This window comes from Mirounga angustirostris, unplaced genomic scaffold, assembly GCF_029215605.1.
Source record: "Mirounga angustirostris isolate CCGP_5_RB_7025 unplaced genomic scaffold, mMirAng1.0.hap1 SCAF_6, whole genome shotgun sequence".
Lineage (NCBI taxonomy): Eukaryota > Metazoa > Chordata > Mammalia > Carnivora > Phocidae > Mirounga > Mirounga angustirostris.
This window is the reverse complement of record NW_026991714.1, coordinates 4472480-4487062: the sequence shown is the minus strand read 5'-3', so window position 1 is coordinate 4487062 and position 14583 is coordinate 4472480.

The following is a 14583-nucleotide window of genomic DNA, read 5'->3' as shown; positions in this document are numbered from 1 at the left end:
CCTGGCCGCAGCTCTAGCAGATTCCTTCTGGAAATGGCCTGCACCGACACCTCAAAATCTGCTTAGTGTTTTGTCCCATCGGAGGCTATAGTTTTGCACCGAATCTGGCCTCTTTCACCTCTCCTGGCCTCACCCCCTTCGGAGTCCTAGCGGGGGGGTTGGAGGGGCCAGGCGCTCCTCTGTGTGGCACCTCGCTCTCCATGGCTCCCTGCACTGGTGTCTCCTGACGCCCTACCTGCAGGACTGTCCCTGCTGCCAGGACCCCTGTCCCCTCTAGATCTCACCACGGTTTGTCCTTCAAGTCTTTGTTCAAAGGTTACCTTCCGAGTAAGGCCTTCCCTGGCCAGCCTACTTAACATTGCACATTCCACCCTCGGCCTGCTCCCCATCCTCCTCCCCTGCTTTCTCGTATCACCACCTGACCTGCAGTGTATTTTACTTATTTATCTTCTGTCTCCACCCACAGAGTGTACACTCTTTAAGGGCAGGTTTGTGTTGGTTTTGTTGATGTGGAGAGGTGCCCGGCATGTAGTAGGTGCTGGATAAATATTTGTCGAACAAATGAATGAATATCACCCCACTCCCATGTTCCTGAATCCCCTGGCCCAGTGACACGGTGCCCAGCCAGGCCAGGAGCTCAGCAAGCCAGCCTGTCACTGGGTCTGAGATGGAACCAGCTCATCCGTCAGCTTCCTTCCAATACTCCCCCATTGTTCATTTCCAGCAGGTGAAAACCTGAGACGCCAGGGCTCCGGACGGCCAGAAGTGAGGTCGGGGAGGGGCAGAGAGCCGTGTGTGCGCCGGGCAAATGGAAGGCACACTGAGGATTTGGGGGAAGACAGGGGAGTAGGGCAGGAAGGGGTAGGAGACAACTTTGGTTCATTTACTCCTTGCCTTCAGCCTTGAAGTGCAAAATCACTGCGGAGGTGGAGAGAAAGTAGGTTCAGCTCCTTGTGGCCCAATGGAAAGAATTGGAGTAGGAAGGCAGGGAGAGGTAGGGGGAGGCAGAGGGGAGGGGAGGAAGAGGAAGAGGGCTCCTGGTGCTCAGCCTAGCTAGGCTCACCATTGGGGAAAAAGCATAGGTCTGTGTGGTCCCTTCCCGTGGGTGTGTGTCCAGATGTGTGAGAATTCTCAGGGCTAGGGCTCAGCAGGTGGGAGCAGAGGAATCTGTGACCGAGTGTGGAGGCCGCCTATGAGCATGTTTGCCAAGGAGCAGGGATTATGGGCACAGCGAGGTGTGCGTCCTGTGTGCGTAGGCAGGATGTAAGCATCTGTGAGTTTGCACATGGCTCCGTGGAGAACAATATGTCCCATTCCTGCCTTTACAGCCGGGGGCAGCCTTGGAGAGCTTGGCAAAAGGCCCAAGGAGCAGCAGAACAGGGAAAAGCCAGGGCAATAGGGCCCTAGGGAGGGAACTATAAAGGGTTTGGGATTAAATTTGTTGAAGAGAAGCCTAAAGAGTAAGTTAGTAACTGTCTCCATGCAAAGAAATGAGTTTTAGTCCCAGTGGCCAAGAGGTGGATTAAAAGAAAATGCACTGAAGTTGCATCTAGAGAAATTTAGGTTACACAAGGAAAAACGATCCTCTTGACTCTGAAGGTTATTAGCCTCTGGCATCTCTTAAGGATCAAGAGGAATGTTTTCAATAATAGGACAGATCCCATCTTCTTAAGGTAGAAAATGGGCAATTCTGCTTGGGAATGCATATACATACACCCATTTTTTTTTAAATTCAGGTGTTGGTTCGTTCAACACTTATGGGGGTTCTCTATGTCAGGCCTTATGGGGGAGATGAAGATTATTATTATTATTATTATTTTTAAAGATTTTATTTATTTATTTGAGAGAGAGAGAATGAGAGAGAGCACGAGAGGGAAGAGGGCAGAGGGAGAAGCAGACCCCCTGCTGAGCAGGGAGCCCGATGCGGGACTCGATACCGGGACTCCAGGATCATGACCTGAGCCGAAGGCAGTCGCCCAACCAACTGAGCCACCCAGGCGCCCGGAGATGAAGATTATTAATACATGATCTCTCTGCTCAAAGAACACATAGTCCTGCAGGGGCGATAAAACAGATATGAGCCGAGTCTCAATCATTCAGGAAGCCAGCGCTCTGTGCCTTCAGAAAAATGCACACAGGGCTCTTTGGGAGGATCACTCGCCAACCTCCAGCAGCCCTGGGTCATTTCTGCAGTGGAGGCTGGTGGTGATGTTGTGGGGAGCTGAGGCTGCATATCTCAGGAATCCGCTCAGGCAAGTGGGGCTGCTGGTTGGGGGCTGGGGGGCTCCTCCAGGACCAGCTCTTCCAAGGAGCTTCAAAGTCAAATGAAAGATTTTGGACATTTCACTAAGGGCTGGGGGCACCACTGAGGAATTTTAAGCAGGGAGCTGAAGAGATGAGAGTTGTGTCTTACTTAGAAAACTTTCCCAGGCTGTAGGGCAGAGAAAGGCCTGGGGTTGGGAAGACTCCGGGGGCAGGCCGACCTTGGGAGGCTACTGCATTGGTCCAGGCTGGAGTGAGAACAGCCTGGGCCAAGGGGGCTCAGCAGGCATGAGAAGGAGAGGATGGATTTCCAGACTGGCTCATGCATTGTGGAGACTGAAGAGGGTTTCGGCAACTACGTGAGTGGTGCTGTGGTCTCCGGGATGGGAAATCCAGGAACAGGGGCCTGATACTACCACAGATTCTTCCCTGCTTCTCTCCCATTTTCCAGGTCAGGAAACCAAGGCAAAGGGCAAAAGTAACTTCAGAGCCCAGCTGGTGGCTGAACTGGGATTTGAGCGGATGACCAAAGCAGTCTAAGCTCATCACGTACCCCTTTCTGGGCTCTCCTGTGAGCTGGCTGACCCGGGAAAGGGTTCGGCGGGTAGCCAGCGTGAACTGCAGTGTTTCTGTGGGTGGAGGCCAGGGCCGCAGTGAGGAAGTGGGAGGTCAGGCCTCAGAAGTGGGGCAGGAAGTTCAGCTCCAAGGCAGCCACCCCTCCAAGGCTACTGCAGATCTGGCAGCTTCAGAAAGAGGCTAGTGGAGAAACCCTGAGGCCCAGCCCCTGGATCTTGCAACTCGGGGTTGCTGTCCTCAAGGCTCTCTGGCTTTCTGGAGCTTTCTGACTGCCCAACTTCTACCTCTAGCAACAAAAGCTTTCGCAACAACCAGGACATACAGAGAAGCACTCCCGTATCTATTAATTCTGGAGGGGCTTGTCACCTCTTGGAAAGGCTTTAATATTTGTATACCCTTTGGAGAAAAGAGAAAAACATACCTAACCACTGTTAAGTGGTGTGCTCAACCCAGCGTCCTTGAACCCCTTATGTATCTGCCTATGGCTCCTGGTGCTCAGCAAGGTAGTACCTGGCCCAGAAGCTAGCTCAGTGGGAGTTCATAGTTTTGCACTGGTTCTGCATGTTCTAGAATCCAGATCTCTGGACTCCTGGTCACTCCCTGGACATTGAAAATACCCAAAGTGAGGCATCCCTGGGGCTGGGGCTCACTGCAGGCTCCAGCAGACACTGGATGGTTGGGCTACCCTAGGCCCCCTCCTGTATCCCCCTAATCCCACCACAAGGAGTCCCAACTTGCTCAGACTTATTCTGTTCTCTGAGTGACATCTGTCCTCACATTGCCAATACTGCCATCACCCCGGGTGCTGGTTAGAAATGAAGATTCCAGTTTGTCCTCTTAGACCCCTGAGACTCAGAATCCGTGGGGGAGTTCATGGGGGTGTTCTCTTGAATTCGCGTTTTAAACTGGCTTCCCCCATAATTCTTAGGCGGTCCTGTCCTCAGAGATGCAGAGCGAAGTTTCTCCAACAGAAAGCTGAGGTCTGGGACGGCCCTGGCCCAAGGCCTTGGATGGGAGTTGTCCCTACCCCCCCCCCCCCCCCCCCCCCCGCACTGTTTGGAGACTGTGGTGGGTTGCCAGGGGAAACAGGCTGTGTAACTTCCGGGCTTTGGCTGCTTTCCCTCCTTGGCCTTATCTTAACATCCGCCATGCAGTCCAGGGGCCGTGCTGGTCACGTAGGAGGGGAAGCTGGTGCCAGGCATGCGGAGGCGTGTCCAGGGCACCCGGGACCTGGGAGAACCTGGGATGGGCGGGAGGGTGGAGATGTGGTTTTGAAGAGGGGTGGAGGCTGTAGATTCCTTAATGTCTTTCTCCTTGGCCTGGGGGCTCTCTGCCCAGGGGTGCTGGGGCCAGGTAGGGGGTGGGCTGTGTGGCCAGCGTGGTTCTGTCAGCGCTCTGGAGGTTCAGCGCCCCACTCCCCACCGTCACCACCTCCAGGCCCGAGGGTGGGACGGTGATGGTGCCTCCTTGGCCAATGCCCTCTCCCCTCCTTCTCTCTGGACCCAGGGCCTCCAGTCACCTCCCACACCCTCCTCCCCCTCTCTCCTCCCCATCCCCCCACCCCTTTCCCTGGGGCTCACCATCTTTCTCCATGGCTCTCCAACTCTCTCCCCACTCCCTGCCCCATGCCTCGTCTCCCAGTTTTTTTTTTTTAAAGATCTTATTTATTTTTTTAGAGAGCGAGCGAGAGAGAAACAGCATGAGAGGGGAGAGGGTCAGAGGGAGAAGCAGGCTCCCCGCTGAGCCGGGAGCCCGATGTGGGGACTCGATCCCAGGACCCTGGGATCATGACCTGAGCCGAAGGCAGACGCTTAACCATCTGAGCCACCCAGGCGCCCCCTCGTCTCCCAGTTTTTAAGGATGGGAAAGAGAGATCTGGAGAAAGAGGGAAGGCAGCAAATTCTTTGAGTAAAACAATTCATGCATTTAAGTGTTTATTTATGTGTTCAGCTCTACTTTGCTTTGGGAAGAACTGAAGGCCCTTCTGAGAGTTCAAGTGCTCCAGGAAGAAGGGGGTAGTGAGATAGGCTTTCAGGCATCCTTGCAACTTAGAGGATTTACAGTCTGATTCCTGACCGTGTTTACACTACACGGAGGACAAAGAGGTCCCCCACCCCACATAGCCCCCTGCTCTGGGGGGCGGAAAAGGAAGGAAAACCACCGGGCACTGTGCAAATTGGTTTTCGAGCCTGGTCGGCACAGTGCCTCTTGGGGCTATTGCCCCGTGTCGCAGATGAGTTCACAAGGCCCAGGTGGTTGGGCAGGTGGCCCAAGGGCTCTCGGCTGTGAGCGGCTAGGTCAGGGCTGTAACCCTGCTAGTCTGGCTCCAACATCAGTCACCACTTTCCTTCTTCACTGTGCTGCCGGGGGAGCACAGATCATGGGAGAGCCTCTTCCGGGCTGTTCTAGATGGACTTCTTGGCTATGAACCAGCCTGGAAACAATACGCTTTCCTGAGAACTGAGCATCCCACAGTTCCCTTTATGGACAGCGGGTCACCCTGACGATGGGAGCAGAATCTGGTAGGGTGATGGAGGCAGGTCCGGAGGAAGGAGCTGGGGACCCTATGTTGGAGAACTCCCAAGACACGTGTATCAAAGGCGTTCAGAGACTACACGAGCTAGCAAAGAACTACATGCGCTCGACACAAACTCTCCAACAGGAAATGTGGGAAGCCTCATCCCTGCTGGCCATTCTTTCCTATGGCCCTGCTACCCCCAAGGCCCGCCTTAGAGCCTCAGCATCGCCTATCCCCGGCCTACGAAGTGTGGGTTCTAAATGCATTTCAAGCGCAGAGAGACAGAGAGAGAGGAAGAGAGAGGGAAGCGGGGAATCAGTCTCTCCTCTCGTTGCTCTTAGACGGGAGACACGCTCCAGGGAGCGGCCAGACCTGTCATTTTAACCATCGGCTCCTCCGCTCTTATCTCCCAGGCTCCTCCCATCTAAAATGTGCTTATTAATCAGAGTCAAAATTCTCGCCCCTCCGGCCCTACCAGCGCGGGGAGCACCTCGGGACGCCTGCAGGGTGGGGCCGGCCCAGTGGGGCGAGGAGGAGCTGCGGGGGCCCAGCGCCCCCCGGGGAGGCTCCTCCGAGGGACGACGCGGTGGGAAGGGTCAGGGAGCGGGGGTGGGATTCGGGCAGGGCAGGGAGTCGGGACCGCCCTCTTCCTCCGGCTCCCCAGCGCCCCCAGCCCCGGACTGCTCTCCCGCCCGCCTGGTGCAGTGGGGACGCTGCGAAGGGGCGGAGCGGAGGACCAGAGGGAACCGAGAGTCTGGGGAAGGGCCCGCAGGAAGCGGACGCGCAAGATGCACAGCAAGGAGGAAGGCCGCGACGAAAGGGAGGGCAGGGCGCAGGGGAGAAGGTGGGAGAGGGCCCGGGAGGAGTGGGCAGAGCCGGCTGAGGCTGCGAGGGGAGAGCAAGGGCACGCCAGGCCGGCCCCACCGGATACGGCTGCACTTGGGAGCCAAGTTTTGCTGAGAAGGGGAAGGTTGCCTCCCTGCTTATCAGGGGTGGAACCAGGCTTTGTGAGGCCCGAAGCTCGTGCAGTCTGGGAAGCCCCATTGAAGAGGAACGAGGCAAAATTATTATTATTTTTAAAGATTTTATTTTTATTTATTTGACAGAGAGAGACACAGCGAGAGAGGGAACACAAGCAGGGGGAGTGGGAGAGGGAGAAGCAGGCTTCCCGCGGAGCAGGGAGCCCGATGTGGGGCTCGATCCCAGGACCCCGGGTTGATGACCTGAGCCAAAGGCAGACGCTTAACGACTGAGCCACCCAGGTGCCCCTATACTTCAATTTTTTTTTTAAAGATTTTATTTATTTGACAGAGAGAGACACAGCGAGAGAGGGAACACAAGCAGGGGGAGTGGGAGAGGGAGAAGCAGGCTCCCCATGGAGCAGGGAGCCCGAAGTGGGGCTCGATCCCAGGACCCTGGGATCGACCTGAGCCGAAGGCAGACGCTTAATGACTGAGCCACCCAGGTGCCCCTATACTTCAATTTTTTTTTTAAAGATTTTACTTATTTATTTGACAGAGAGAGACACAGCGAGAGAGGGAACACAAGCAGGGGGAGTGGGAGAGGGAGAAGCAGGCTTCCCGCGGAGCAGGGAGCCCGACGTGGGGCTCAATCCCAGGACCCTGGGATCGACCTGAGCCGAAGGCAGACGCTTAACGACTGAGCCACCCAGGTGCCCCGAGGCAAAATTATTAATACACAATTAATTGCAAGAGTGAACCTTTATTTGGTATAATAAATCATGACAAATTAGAAATGTTTCAAAATCTGGCAAATACTGTAAAAATCATAACATCTGGAAGAGTAACAGAAGATTTAAGTGAATTCACTGCCTGAGACAACTCTAAAATAGCTTTCCTCCTTCCGTTTTTTGGCCGTTTATTCTTTGTGTCCGAACGACAGTGATTTTATATTATTTTGTATAGGCAGGATGGAGTGATAATTCATTCCTTCTTCTGATATGGATTGATCGACACTTTTATTATTATTAATAGATTAGGATGTTTCTTTCATTTCAGTTTGCCATTGGCAAAATCGTATCAATTTTCGTAATTGTCAAATTTGGAAAAATCGGTGCTAAATTTCTTACATGAGCTATAAATTTCAGGACATTGTTCAGTAATTAAATGTTCTTTGAATTGAGGGCACTCATTAATCAACTTGTCAAAGGTTCTGATTTTAGGGTACCGATATGAGTTTTATGCAAGCTCTGTCAATGTCAATATTTTATGTCAAATCAACAGGAAATCTAATATATTCCCAATGTGTTCATAGGATTTTTTTCTCCTTGTTAATTGGATTATTAAACAATCCAAGGGCCTATTTATTCAAAATTCGTCTATTTCTCTTACTGAATTACGTTGTTGATAGAGTCTGAACATTTTTGTTACCATTTACTTTTCAATTTCCTAATAATATGTACTGATTTCATGGTTCATTTTTATCACTTTTTTTTCATAAACCTATTAAGTTCTTTTATTGAGATATAATGACACATAACAGTATATTAGTTTCAGATGTACAACATAATGATGCAGTGTTTGTATACACTGAGAAATGATCACCTCGAGAACTCGAGTTAGCATCTGTCACCACACACAGTTTACACATTGTTTTCTTACGATGAGAGATGTTAAGATCTACTCTCTTAGCATCTTCCAAATGTACAATACAGTATTATTATTTATTTTTTAAAAATATTTTATTTATTTATTTGACAGAGAGAGACACAGCGAGAGAGGGAACACGAGCAGGGGGAGTGGGAGAGGGAGAAGCAGGCTTCCCGCGGAGCAGGGAGCCCGACGCAGGGCTTGACCCCAGGACCCTGGGATCATGACCTGAGCCGAAGGCAGACGCTTAACGACTGAGCCACCCAGGCGCCCCACAACACAGTATTATTAACCACAGTCATCCTGTTGCACATTAATCCCCATGACTTACTTATTTTATAACTGGGAGTTTGTACCTTTTGACCATCTTTGCCCAACTGCCCCACCCCTGACTCCCCACCTCTGGCAACCACAAATCTCCTCTCTGGATCTATGAGTTTGGTTTTGTTTCCTTGCCACTGTTTTAGATTCCACACCTAAGTGAGTGTTGCTTTGCAACCCTCTCAGGAGCTTCCTGGATATAATCTCAAACCGGCCCCATATGTGGAGGGCAGAGAGAGGCCAGAGAGAGAGATGACCACTCCAGGTTCGAAGGTGGCAGATTTAAGAGGCTTGTCTTGGGTGGGAGCCAGATAAGTAGATCCTGCACCTGCCCCCCCAAATCTGAAAAGTTTCTATAGAGGCCTTAGCTGGGTTCAGTCACATGTACTGGCCAAATGTTCTCAGTGCCACATCATCATCCAAGGCTGTGTCCTTGGAACAGCCTCTGGGAGTGGCAAAGCCAAGTGGAACCCGCATTCCAAGGACAGAGTGGGACTGGGGAGCCTCTGATGGCCTGGGTCCAGGTCACGGGTCAACCAGTGGTCAGGTCTTTGATGACCTCCCCCAACAGCTAGATCATACCATTTGTCTTTCCCTGTCTGACTTACTTCACCTAGCAAAATACCCTCAGGATGCATCCACCTTATCACAAATAGCAAGATTTCATTCTTTTTTTAATGGCTGACTAGTATTCCATATGTATATATATATCGCATTTTCTGTATTCATTCATTCATCAGTGGACACTTAGGTTGTTTTCATGTCTTGGCTATTGTAAATAATGCCTCAAGTATCATAGAAGAGTGTATATTTTTTTGATTTAAGTGTTTTTGTTTTCTCTGGATAAATACCCACAAGTTGTTCGCTGGATCATATGGCAGTTCTCTTTTTAGTTTTTTGAGGAACCTCCATACTGTTTTGCGCAGTAGCTGCACCAATTTACATTCCACCAACAGTGCAGGAGGATTTCCTTTTTTCTACACCCTTTTTTCTACACACTTGTTACTTCTTGTCTTTCTGATACTAGCCATTCTAACAGGTGTGAGGTGATATCTCATTGTGGTTTTGATTTGCATTTCCCTGATGATCAGTGATGTTGAGCCAGTTGTATATCTTCTTTTTTTCTTTTTTTAGATCTTTTTATTTATTTATTTGAGAGACGGAGACAGAGCATGAGCAAGGGTGAGGGGCAGAGGGAGAAGGAGAAGCAGATTCCCCGCTGAGCAGGGAGCCCAATGCGGGGCTCAATCCCAGGACCCTGAGATCATGACCTGAGCCAAAGGCAGACGTCTAACTGACTGAGCCACCCAGGCGCCCCCATTTGTATGTCTTCTTTGGAAGAATATCTACTCAGATCCTCTGCCTATTTTTAAAGTGGATTTCTTTTTCTTTCTTTCTTCTTTCTTTCTTTCTTTCTTTCTTTCTTTCTTTCTTTCTTTCTTTCTTTCTTCTTTCTTTTCTTCCTTCCTTCCTTCCTTCCTTCCTTCTTTCTTTCTTTCTTTCTTTCTTTCTTTCTTTCTTTTTCTTTCTTTCTTTCTTTCTTTCTTCTTGCTTGCTTGCTGTGGAGTTGTAAGAGTTCTTTATATATTCTAGCTATTAACCCCTTATCAGATACATGATTGGTAAATATTTTCTCTCGTTCAGTAGGTTGCCTTTTCATTTTGTTGATTGTTTCCTTTCTTGTACAAAATAAATTCATTAATTTTAAAGTAAATTTTCTGTTCTTTAACACATACATTTAAAGTTGATGGAAGAAGAGAATGTACTCTTTTTAAAAAATTAAAAAAAAATTTTAAGTAAACTCCATGCCCATCGTGGGGCTCAAACTCACGACCCTGAGATCAAGAGTTGTATGCTCTACCTACCAACTGAGTCAGCCAGGTGCCCCAAAGAGGATGTACTCTTGATATATGTCCAAATCTGTTCACTCTCATTTGTATTATTTGAATCTTCAAAGAAATTTTCCAAGATCAGTTTAGAAAGGCATGTTCAAGTTGTATCAACTTTTTGAATAAATATTTTTGCATTTTGTTTTTTGTGTTTCTCTCCCAAGCCTTTGAAAATACGTTACAGATCCTTAAAAGGATTGTACCTAGCAAGGTGTGGTAGGCAGAATAATGCACCACCTCTCCTCCAAATATCTACCTCTTAATTCCCCAAACCTCTAAATATCTACCTTACATGGTAAAACGACTTTGCAGTTATGAATAAGGTAAGGATCCTGAGATGGGGAGATTCTCTTGGATTATCCTGGTGGGCTCAACCTAATCACACGAGTCCCTAAAATCAGAGAAACGTCCCCATAGAAGGAAATGTGACTTGTGTAGAGTGCTCAGCGGTGTAATGTTACTGGCTTTAAATATGGAAGAAGGGGGGCGTGAGCCAAGGAATATGGTGGCCTTCAGAAACTGGACAAAGGATTCAACCTAGAGCCTTTGTAAGGAATGTGATCCTGCTGAGAACTTAGTTTTAGTCTGGTAAGAACTCCAGGACCATGAGATCATAAATTTGTGCTGTTTTGAGCAACTAAATTTGTGGTAATTTGTTACAGCAGCAGTAGAAAACTAACACACAAGGCTTGGACAGTTTTTAAATGGAAAGACTGTCTCATTATACTCAGAAGAGTTCAAGTGGGCATGTGGGTTTGAAATTATCTATGAGAAGAATGCAAAAAGGAAAAACCGTATCACTGTTAGAAAAACAGAACCGTCAACAAGTTTAGGTCCTCTGGAGACAGATTTTTCTCTGGTGAGATGTATAATGTGTTTATAATTATATATGTTGCATTACTAGGTCTCTTCTTGGCCAGAGAGAACTTCCGTTTTGGCCAGGCAGTGATAAGAACAGAATCTGCACTTACAATTTTATACAATGGGAGGGTTAGAATTTATTCATGGACTGGCTGCTGGCTTTTTCTTCTTCTTCTTCTTCTTCTTCTTCTTTTTTTTTTTTTTTTTTTAAGATTTTACTTATTTATCTGACAGAGAGAGAGACAGCGAGAGAGGGAACACAAGCAGGGGCAGTGGGAGAGGGAGAAGCAGGCTTCCCACCGAGCAGGGAGCCCGATGCGGGGCTCGATCCCAGGACCCTGGGATCATGACCTGAGCTGAAGGCAGACGCTTAACGACTGAGCCACCCAGGCGCCCCTGGCCGCTGGCTTCTTAAAAAAATGTCAAACCTTGTTTTTCTTCCACTTTGCAAAGCCTTCTGGGGTCAGGCACCACAGCACATGTTCCCACAGAGAATGTGGCCAGCCTTTTCCCGTCCGGACCTCAGCTGAGGTGGCCGGGTGGGCGGCCGGAGGGAGCGTCCCAGGCGGCCTTGCTGACAGCTGCACAGAAGGCAGTAACACAATGAGACAGGTGATGGGGAACCACACAAACACGTTTCATGGAATCCAGAATAAATGGATCCCTAACTCAACTTACTTTTGCAAATCTACAAACCACATAGCCAAGCAGACACGCAGCTAAGAGGCCTGGTGATTGACCCTTGTAAGGGGCTCAAGCACTCCACTCCGAAGGCCCGAACCTTAAGGATTGGGAGCTTTGAGGTCAATTCAAACAAAGCCTGGCAGGGGGCTCCCTTACCTGGCACTCTGTCCCCCACTCCTTCCTGCCTCGACTTTAAGACCTTGCCTTCAGAGAGGCAGCCTGGGTTGAGGAAAGAACACCAACTTTTGAGTTTGGACGGTGACCCCTCTTGGCCTCAGTCTCCTCTCTGGTGATGGGGATGATTTCACGGAGATGCGGCTGAGGATTCGGAGGAACACTTAGGGGAGCATCCCAGCCACAGCAGGCTGCTCACCTCGTTGTCCCTCCTTCCCTCGCCTCACTCCCAAGCCCAGAGGATTGTGCTCCCCCTTCAGGCCCACGGGGCGTGGTAGCTGCTCTCACCTCCCCCTCGGATGCCACCTCCCACACGGTGGCCTCCCCACCACCCCTGTCCCGCCCCTGTGTTCTTTTGCGGATCCCAAAGGAGATAAGGCTGGGAAATCCAGAGAAGGAATGTGAGGTCTGCTGGAGTTAAGTCCTTTTAAGAACAACTGGAGGTGAGCCCGGCTCCCTTCCTCCATCCCCTGGGGCTGTGGACAGCCCTCGGTGCCCCTAGCTCTGCATATAGTCCGGCCCTGAGTGTGTCTCAGATGCCGTCAGTGGCTTTGAAGTACAGAAGCCAAGCTGCAGTGAGCTTCCGAGGGCGGGCTGTGAGGGACTGGGGAGAGGTCCGCGAGTGGGAGAGCAGGATCAGTCATCACTGCCTTCTGGCCCGAGTTCAGCTCATCAGGGCTGGAGGGGAGAGCGTCCTTGGTGCATGCAGAGGCTTGGTGAGGCGTGGGGCACACAGGCTGGGGGGGTCAGCTCAGTTTCGTCCCTGCAGGTTGCGAGGTATGCGGGCCAAACCAAATTGGGAAAATCATAAAACTCCTAAGAACTCTTCCAGAACAGTCCACGCAAACTGGGAAGCGTTCAAGGGCAGATTTCCTAAGGTCAGTTCCGTAGATTTCCATTCAGATAGTCTATAGGGCCTGCCTTTTATTTTTATTTTATTTTATTTTTTAAAAAGATTTTATTTATTCGACAGAGAGAGCACAAGCAGAGGGAGAGAGAGGGAGAAGCAGGCTCCCCGCTGAGCAAGGAGCCCGATGTGGGACTCGATCCCAGGACCCTGGGATCATGACCCAGGTCGAAGGCAGCCGCTTAACCGACTGAGCCACCCAGGCGTCCCAGGCCTGCCTTTTATTTTTAATAAACTCCCAGGTGACTGAGCTGGAGGTCTGAGGAACTGCTCCTGAAACTACACACACGTCCTCAAGGCGGGAAGGACTTTCTGCGGTCTAACCAGACTTTCCTGTTGTGAAACTTGTCTCCTCTGATCCAGGGTTGGCGGGCACCTCCTGGGCAGCACTGGCAACAGGAACCATGGTAACCAGGGGGTGTCCCCGGGCCTGGCTTTCGCAGGAGTGCCCACAGATGCGTCCTGGGCCCGTGCCAGGCCCTTGAGGGTTCGGGTTCCGACCCTACGGTCCAGCCAGAGCCAGAGTGAAGAGCCGGGCTCGCCGGCGGGGCTCAGTCTTTCGGGGGCGCGGTTCCCAGTCAAGGGAGGGGCTCGGGTCCCCCAAATCGCGGGACGCCGCGTGCTTCCGCGGGAGCTGAGGGGCGGGGCCGGGGCGGGCCCGGGGGCGGGGCCGCGGCGTGCGCGCGCTCTCGTTGCTATGGTAACGCATCAACATCCAGCGCCCGGGCTGCGCGGTGGGTAGCAGAGGCGGCGCAGGCGCAGAGCCAGGGCGTTCGGCTGAGATGGTGAGGTCCCGGGAGCACCAAGGAGGGGGGGTCTCCTGTGTCCTGACCTGGGTTGGGGTGCTGAGCGGGAAGAGCGAGGCGTTGGGGAGGGCAGAAAATGAGTCAGGGTCTGAGGTCAGGAAGGCCCAGGGGCAAAGAAGACATGCCTAGAAGCAGCAAGGGAAGTCCCGAGGAGGGTCCACGGGAGGAATTAGGGGTGGGGTCGATAGGGATTGAAAGCGCGGAGGGGTGCTGGCCCGGGAGTTGCGGAGAAAGGGACGTTCTCTTCCCTCTCCTTCAGGCTGGAGCCTCCACGGGCTGGGGATGATGGGTGGTGATGTGGGTCAACCGCAGGTGAGGAGGCCACATGCCGGGTTATAGGACCTGCTCGGCCACTGAGAGCAGAGTGACAAAGTCACCTAACGCCCCTGAGCCTCAGGTTTCTCTTCTGTTGGTGGGGCCTTGGTTCACTCAGTAGGGCTCAACAAGTATTTGATTGAATGAATGGGTGGGTAGGTACCAGGTTTGAAAGGCCCTGGGGAGGGATCAGGTGTGCTTTGGCAGGCCTGGGGTTCCCTGGGGTGGGAAGGATCCCGCAGTGGTGAGGGTTGACAAGGACACCAGGCCTGGGAGGAGCTATGAAGGGGTGTCTGGGTTCCAGTAAGGAGGGTGTTGGTCCCTGAGGGATAAGGCAGCGGGACAGAGGATAGTCATTGGAGCCTCAGGGTGTTGGAAATAACCTTAGAATTTCTGGGGCACACCAGGGGGCAGAGATGGTGCCCTGGGTATTCAGTGGACACATTTCGTGCCCATAGGTCACACTGCTTTTCTAGGGCTCAGTGGTTCCAATTCAGGGTCCCCAGGTAGGGATTTCAGAAGAGCTTTGTTAATTATATGCAAACAAGTCTCCAACAAAGAACGGTCCCCAATTTCTGGGGACTCCCTGTGGTGTTGCGGTGGGGGTCCCCTTTCACGGATCCGTTTTATCAGGCATAGTCATTCCGGGCTCTCCTCAGTG